Raw genomic sequence first — 7,500 nt, 5'->3', positions numbered from 1 at the left:
GAGGGGGTCATTCTTCCTTTGGTTCCTACAGTATATTCCAAGTGTCCTGTGTTTACAGTGTCTTCACTAGAGACTAGAGACGGTTGTGAGATTGTTGTGAACTTGGTGTAGACAGGATGAAGTGGATATCTAAAAGATTGTTCTCCTGTTATTATTCTGTGTAGAACATCACATGGATAGTGCAGCACTGTTTGATTTTATAGTGTACAGTTGTGGAGTAATAAAAGAGTAATGATTTATTATGCCACTATCAGGTGTCAGATGAGGACAGGTTCCTTTTTTAATCTCCCAGTGTATTGTGTATGAACAGTTTTTCGGAGCCCAACATCCCCAGAGACCTGTGATCCCCAGGTCCTACATTTCCAGGTCCTTATGTTCCAAAGGCTACAAATCACAAGGGACTCAAATTCCCACATCTCATTATTCTCAGGTATCTCACACACATTCACAGACTTCATGCATTCCATCACCTCTGAATCCATCTCCTAATCTACACAATATATCTTACAATAGAAATGATCCTGTGCTTCACACACACACACACACACACACACACACACACACACACACACACACTGCACACGTACACTTTGTCATTTTGTCTGTTTAATTCAAATTTGCTACACAAAGAGCTTGACTTGTTTTACACCAAGTTTGTTGCAGTTACCATTCTTGACCACTTGGAGCAATAAATCCTAAAGCACAGAAATGTCTGAATAAGAAATCTGTCAAATATCACCATCATTTATTTAAATAGTTGCAGACACAATAAATGAATGGGGATTTTATGAAGATTTACTGAAAACAGTCCACTATTCACACCTGACAGTATTCAGGAAGTCCTAATCATTAAGAGTGCTTTTGTTTTCTGGTTTGATGGTGAATCCATGAACTTGGTTTCATCATGTAATCGCTGCTCGCTATGATAGCATGTTTAGTATTTCTTTCCAGATCAGGTTTTGTTTTTATCAGTGATGAAGAAGTTTATTGTTCATTTCCCGACTCTGTCTCTCCAACACGCCAGGAAGCTTCACCTCCCACACACTCGCAACATTTCTGCTTTATTTTGCTCAGCTTTTGGTCCCAGCGTCACTCTGAGCTGTATTTTCTGAAGTGGGCGTGTTAATTGCCCTTCTGACCCTCCAGCAGGTGCTGATGGTAGAACAGAGTTTCATACAACAATAGAGCTTCAAAACATGATTAAATCTCATAAACCCAAAACTCACCTCACATGGCTCCACCTCACCTGCTTCAGCCCACCTCAGGTCACCCAAACTCACTTAACTACACCTCACCTGCTTCAGCCCACCTCAGGTCACCCAAACTCACCAAACTACACCTCACCTGCTTCAGCCCACCTCAGGTCACCCAAACTCACTTAACTACACCTCACCTGCTTCAGCCCACCTCAGGTCACCCAAACTCACCAAACTACACCTCACCTGCTTCAGCCCACCTCAGGTCACCCAAACTCACTTAACTACACCTCACCTGCTTCAGCCCACCTCAGGTCACCCAAACTCACCAAACTACACCTCACCTGCTTCAGCCCACCTCAGGTCACCCAAACTCACCAAACTACACCTCACCTGCTTCAGCCCACCTCAGGTCACCCAAACTCACCAAACTACACCTCACCTGCTTCAGCCCACCTCAGGTCACCCAAACTCACCAAACTACACCTCACCTGCTTCAGCCCACCTCAGGTCACCCAAACTCACCAAACTACACCTCACCTGCTTCAGCCCACCTCAGGTCACCCAAATTCACTTAACTACACCTCACCTGCTTCAGCCCACCTCAGGTCACCCAAACTCACCAAACTACACCTCACCTGCTTCAGCCCACCTCACGTCACCCAAACTCACCAAACTACACCTCACCTGCTTCAGCCCACCTCAGGTCACCCAAACTCACCAAACTACACCTCACCTGCTTCAGCCCACCTCAGGTCACCCAAACTCACCAAACTACACCTCACCTGCTTCAGCCCACCTCAGGTCACCCAAATTCACTTAACTACACCTCACCTGCTTCAGCCCACCTCAGGTCACCCAAATTCACTTAACTACACCTCACCTGCTTCAGCCCACCTCAGGTCACCCAAATTCACTTAACTACACCTCACCTGCTTCAGCCCACCTCAGGTCACCCAAATTCACTTAACTACACCTCACCTGCTTCAGCCCACCTCACCAAACCTCACCTGGAGGGTTCCCCCAAGAAATGTCTACTCGTTATAACAAACCAAAAAAACCCCGTGTGGTCAGTAGAAGACAGAAGCCCCTGTGTGGTCAGTATTTAGAGAAGGACTCTGACTATGTGGTGGTCACAGAGCTGAGATAATAATTACACTTCACCATGTTTCCTGATAAACAGCCGTCGTTACATAACGAGCGTAAGGAACATTTGCTGACGGTTTAGTCATGTTCCTATTATCATATCCAGAATATTAATAATTCTCCATGTTCAATTTAAAACCCTTCTGTTAGCACACACACTAAAACACACTTCACAATCAGTTCATCTCTCTTCACTCTACACACTTTTCATTCCCATCACACCACAGTGGTTATATTATTTATCTATCTTACGCTGTGTGTGTGCGTGTGTGCGTGTGTGTGCGTGTGTGTGTGTGCCACGTGTGTGTGCGTGTGTGTGTGTGTGTGCCACGTGTGTGTGCGTGTGTGCTGATAGCCTGAGATTCCACGATCACATGACCTCTAAACACGGCCTGCTAATCGCTCCTAAACAAGATTAGCTCAATTAGACACCATGAGTTAACACCGCGCAGAAATAAACAAGGTCAAACAAGGTCACACGAGAGCCAATGCTCTGACTGAGAAAAAAAATCAAGAAAATAGTTCATAAACAAAACAAGCTGAAAAACACGTCTGGAGAACCTTACATTTCTACTACATGAAACTAATGTATCACACACACACGCACGCACGCACGCACGCATGCACGCACGCACACACGCACACACACACACACACACACACACACACACACACACACACACACACGTCCATATGTTCAATTAAACAATATTGTTTAATAATCAAGTGTGTAAAGTTTAAGTGAAATCCATATTGAGGTCCAGTCAAATTTACCTCTGTTTTTTGGGTTAGGGTTAGGGTTATCAGAGGGTTAGGGTTAGGGTTAGGGTTATTTATCAGACAGAATCAGACATTGAATCAGATTTCACTCTTTAAACGATCATGTTTTTACACACTGCTTTGGTGGGTGCGGTAGTGAGATCATGTGGATTTTTCTCCAACGATCATCATGCATGATTTTTTGGGTTTGAGCTCATCGAAGGTCTAACTTGTTCTAACTCGCTGCCTGTGATGAAATTGCAGACGTGGGAACGCACGTGGGTCAGAACAGCACCAGTTACACCAGTAGTCTCCAAACTTCTTCATAACACCTGGTAGTGGTGGTGTAAAGGGGGTTAAAACGCTCAGGGACGTGCTGTACGAGGACATTTTCCCTCGATCTCTCAGACCTGTTCAGAGGACATTGGAGTATAACAGAATATAATCCACGATTCTTCTGGCCGTGGCTCTGTGGCTCGGTCTCTCAGGTTCCACTGCCTGATGCTCCAGGGGTTCTGCTCTATAAGAAGCCCCACAGCGTCATATCAAAGTCATCTGCAGTCTTTTGAGCAGCAAAGCTTTTATCCCGGCCTCAGCGCTGGAGATGAAGTGAAGCGGGGGGAGTTGCGCCGCATGTCACGCTCCTGCTAACCCACAGGAGGTTTTGATCTGAGCGGAAATGTCACGCTGGCCTGCTGATTCCCTCTAGACTCCAAAGTTCTCCTACCTGCAGCTTCCAGGCTCGCTGCCATGCCCCAGTTCAGACTCTACACTGAAGTTTACACCAACTTTCCCTGCTGTTTTCTTTTTTAAACCCTGAGTCCTGGAGCTGTAAAGGAACAACTTCATCTAGAAAATCAGAAACACCCTGAAGGTACACTAAATATTTCTAAAACTTTCTAACCTGCTGAACGTCTTATTCCAGATTTATTTCCATTGTCTTACCGTTATAAAGAGCTCCACTCTTCTGGAAAGACATTACGCTAGATTTTATGGTGTGGCTGTGAGGATTAGTGATCATTCAGCTACAAGAGCATTAGTGAGATCAGATACTGATGTTAGATGAGGTAAGGAGTCTCCAGTTCCAGTTCACCATAAAGGTGTTATGGTTGAGGAGGTCAGGGGTCTGTGCAAGACAACCAAGTTCTTCAATCAAGACATGACTTCCTGGAGCTCGCTGTGTATTCAGGACCTTCACTATGCTGGAGCAGGGTTTGGGAAACTAAGGGTTTCTTCACCATCATCACCATCTTCTTCTTCTTCATCATCATCTTCTTCACATTTATCATCATCATCATCATCATCACCACCATTATCATCATCATCATCATCATCATCAACATCATCTTTTTCTTAATTATCATCTTCTTCACCACCATTATCATCACCATCATCATCATCTTCCTCATCACCATCACAAACGCTATATTGAGATGATCATTAAACCTTTTAAAGTTGTTTTAAACACGTTATAATAATATGTAGCGTTTACTATTATTATTAAAGTTAATATTAATTATTATTATGCTCTAAAACAGTAAATAATCTTTTTTTTATTTAAAATGGACTGATGTTATATGTAGAATAACGTAATATTTTATTTATTATATTGTGCTATTTTTTTTTACATTTTTAAGTTTAGTTATTTAATATTATTATTATTACATTTTCTAAATACAATGTGAGCTGTGTTTGGCACAACGTCGTACCTGACACACCAGCATCTGTGCAAAGCGCGAGACATGATTTTTCTGGGTGAGACGAGCATTTAGATACGTCTGATATCCATGTTTGTTGTTATTTTCTGAAGGGCGGGGCCTGTGACATCACGTGATGTCACTACATCACCCACCAATCAGCTGTCCTCACTGTACTGAGAGTTTTGCTGGAGTTTCATATGTCTACATATTTTAGTATAAATGTTAATTTATAATATTATAATGAATGTGCTGGATTGTTCTGCTCAAGACCTTCAAGGTTCCTTTAAGATAAAGAACCATTCAGGGTGCTGGATTAAGGCTGACAGATCTTCTGTGACCCTTGGACACTGGACAGAACAGCGCAGGAGCTCGTTATCAAATCATTAATAACTCAATAAATAACAATAAATTCTGATTTTGAAAACTAAATATATATTCAGGAGAAAACAGAGGAAGTAAAGCTTCAAATCTGTAATGTTTCTTTATAAATCAGTTTTAACCACATTTCCTGTGTTCACTTTATAATCCTGTAGGTTCAGTTTATTTCTTTTAAATGTTTAAGTATAAACCTTGCTTTCCTTCTTTCATTTTTTCAACCAATCACTGAGCTCTGATGTCATCAGCCTGCGCCTCATATCTGAATTCATTATTGTTTGCAAGATGATACATTTCTCCGCCTCTGTTCTCATTTTTCCTCCATTATTCAGTGTGGCTTTGAACATTTGATGAATTTCAGAGAAATACGATGAAGATGAAGAATATTCAAAAAAAAAAACAGTCCTGAACAATTTAAAGCCTTTTATTTGTATTTATATTTTAATAAAAAGTATTATGATTATAATAACCATAATGATGATAATGATGATGATTATTATTATTACTACATAAAAATATGTCTCTATAAGCATTTGGGTATCGGACTGCTAAATCTCCCACACTGTATGGGGAAGAAGGGATATGAATAAAATAGGAGAGAAAAAATAATCAGCTGTCTGCAGCAGCAGATAAAAGAATGTAAGATGAGACAATTTTATAAAATGGTAAGAGGAGACTGAGAGATGAAGAGAGGGAGAGATAGAGAAGCAGAGAGATGGAGAGACAGAGTGATGGAAAGATGGAGAAACAGAGTGATGGAAAGATGGAGAGACAGAGTGATGGAGAGACAGAGTGATGGAAAGATGGAGAGACAGAGTGATGAAGAGATGGAGAGACAGAGTGGTGGAGAGACAGAGTGATGGAGAAACAGAGTGATGGAGAGACAGAATGATGGAAAGATGGAGAGACAGAGTGATGAAGAGATGGAGAGACAGAGTGGTGGAGAGACAGAGTGGTGGAGAGACAGAGTGATGGAGAGACAGAGTGATGGAAAGATGGAGAGACAGAGTGATGAAGAGATGGAGAGACAGAGTGGTGGAGAGACAGAGTGATGGAGAGACAGAGTGATGGAAAGATGGAGAGACAGAGTGATGAAGAGATGGAGAGACAGAGTGGTGGAGAGATGGAGAGACAGAGTGATTAAGAGATGGAGAGACAGAGTGGTGGAGAGACAGAGTGGTGGAGAGACAGAGTGATGGAGAGATGGAGACACAGAGTGATGAAGAGACAGAGTGATGGAGAGACAGAGTGATGGAGAGATGGAGAGACAGAGTGGTGGAGAGACAGAGTGATGGAGAGACAGAGTGATGGAGAGATGGATAGACAGAGTGATGGAGAGACAGAGTGATGGAGAGACAGAGTGATGGAGAGATGGAGAGACAGAGTGGTGGAGAGACAGAGTGGTGGAGAGACAGAGAGACAGAGTGATGGAGAGACAGAGTGATGGAGAGACAGAGTGACGGAGTGGTGGAGGGACAGAGTGATGGAGAGACAGAGTGATGGAGAGACAGAGTGATGGAGAGATGGAGAGACAGAGTGATGGAGAGACAGAGTGATGGAGAGATGGAGAGACAGAGTGATGGAGAGATGGAGAGACAGAGTGGTGAAGAGACAGAGTGATGGAGAGACAGAGAGACAGAGTGGTGGAGAGACAGAGTGGTGGAGAGACAGAGTGATGGAGAGACAGAGTGATGGAGAGACAGAGAGACAGAGTGGTGGAGAGACAGAGTGATGGAGAGACAGAGAGACAGAGTGGTGGAGAGACAGAGTGGTGGAGAGACAGAGTGATGGAGAGACAGAGAGACAGAGTGGTGGAGAGACAGAGTGATGGAGAGACAGAGTGATGGAGAGACAGAGAGACAGAGTGGTGGAGAGACAGAGTGGTGAAGAGACAGAGTGATGAAGAGACAGAGTGATGGAGAGACAGAGTGGTGGAGAGACAGAGTGATGGAGAGACAGAGTGGTGGAGAGATGTAAAAGCAGTGCATCAGTGTTTACTCTTGCATGTGTCTCCAGCTGGGTTTGACTGTACCACAGCTTCATCACAGCTACATCACATCACAGCTTAATCACATCACAGCTTCATCACATCACAGTTTCATCACATCACAGCTTCATCACATCACAGCTTCATCACAGCTACATCACATCACAGCTTCATCACATCACAGCTTCATCACATCACAGCTTCATCACATCACAGCTTCATCACAGCTTCATCACATCACAGCTTCATCACATCAAAGTTTTAAAACATCACATCAGAACACATCATCACTACAGAACTACACCATCATTCCACACCATCATCTGAGCACTACAGT

At 43.2% G+C, this 7,500-nt stretch overlaps 1 protein-coding gene across 4 annotated transcripts in view; it reads right to left on the bottom strand.

The window, feature by feature from the left end:
- gabrg2 (gamma-aminobutyric acid type A receptor subunit gamma2) overlaps positions 1–7,500 on the bottom strand; it is a 34,259-nt gene that overhangs the window by 25,637 nt on the left and 1,122 nt on the right. The window lies entirely within an intron of this gene.

Source organism: Silurus aristotelis (genome assembly GCF_946808225.1).
Source record: "Silurus aristotelis genome assembly, chromosome: 16".
In the NCBI taxonomy this organism is placed as follows: domain Eukaryota; kingdom Metazoa; phylum Chordata; class Actinopteri; order Siluriformes; family Siluridae; genus Silurus; species Silurus aristotelis.
The sequence above is the reverse complement of the archived record's forward strand: the minus strand, read 5'-3'. Positions and strand labels throughout refer to the sequence as shown.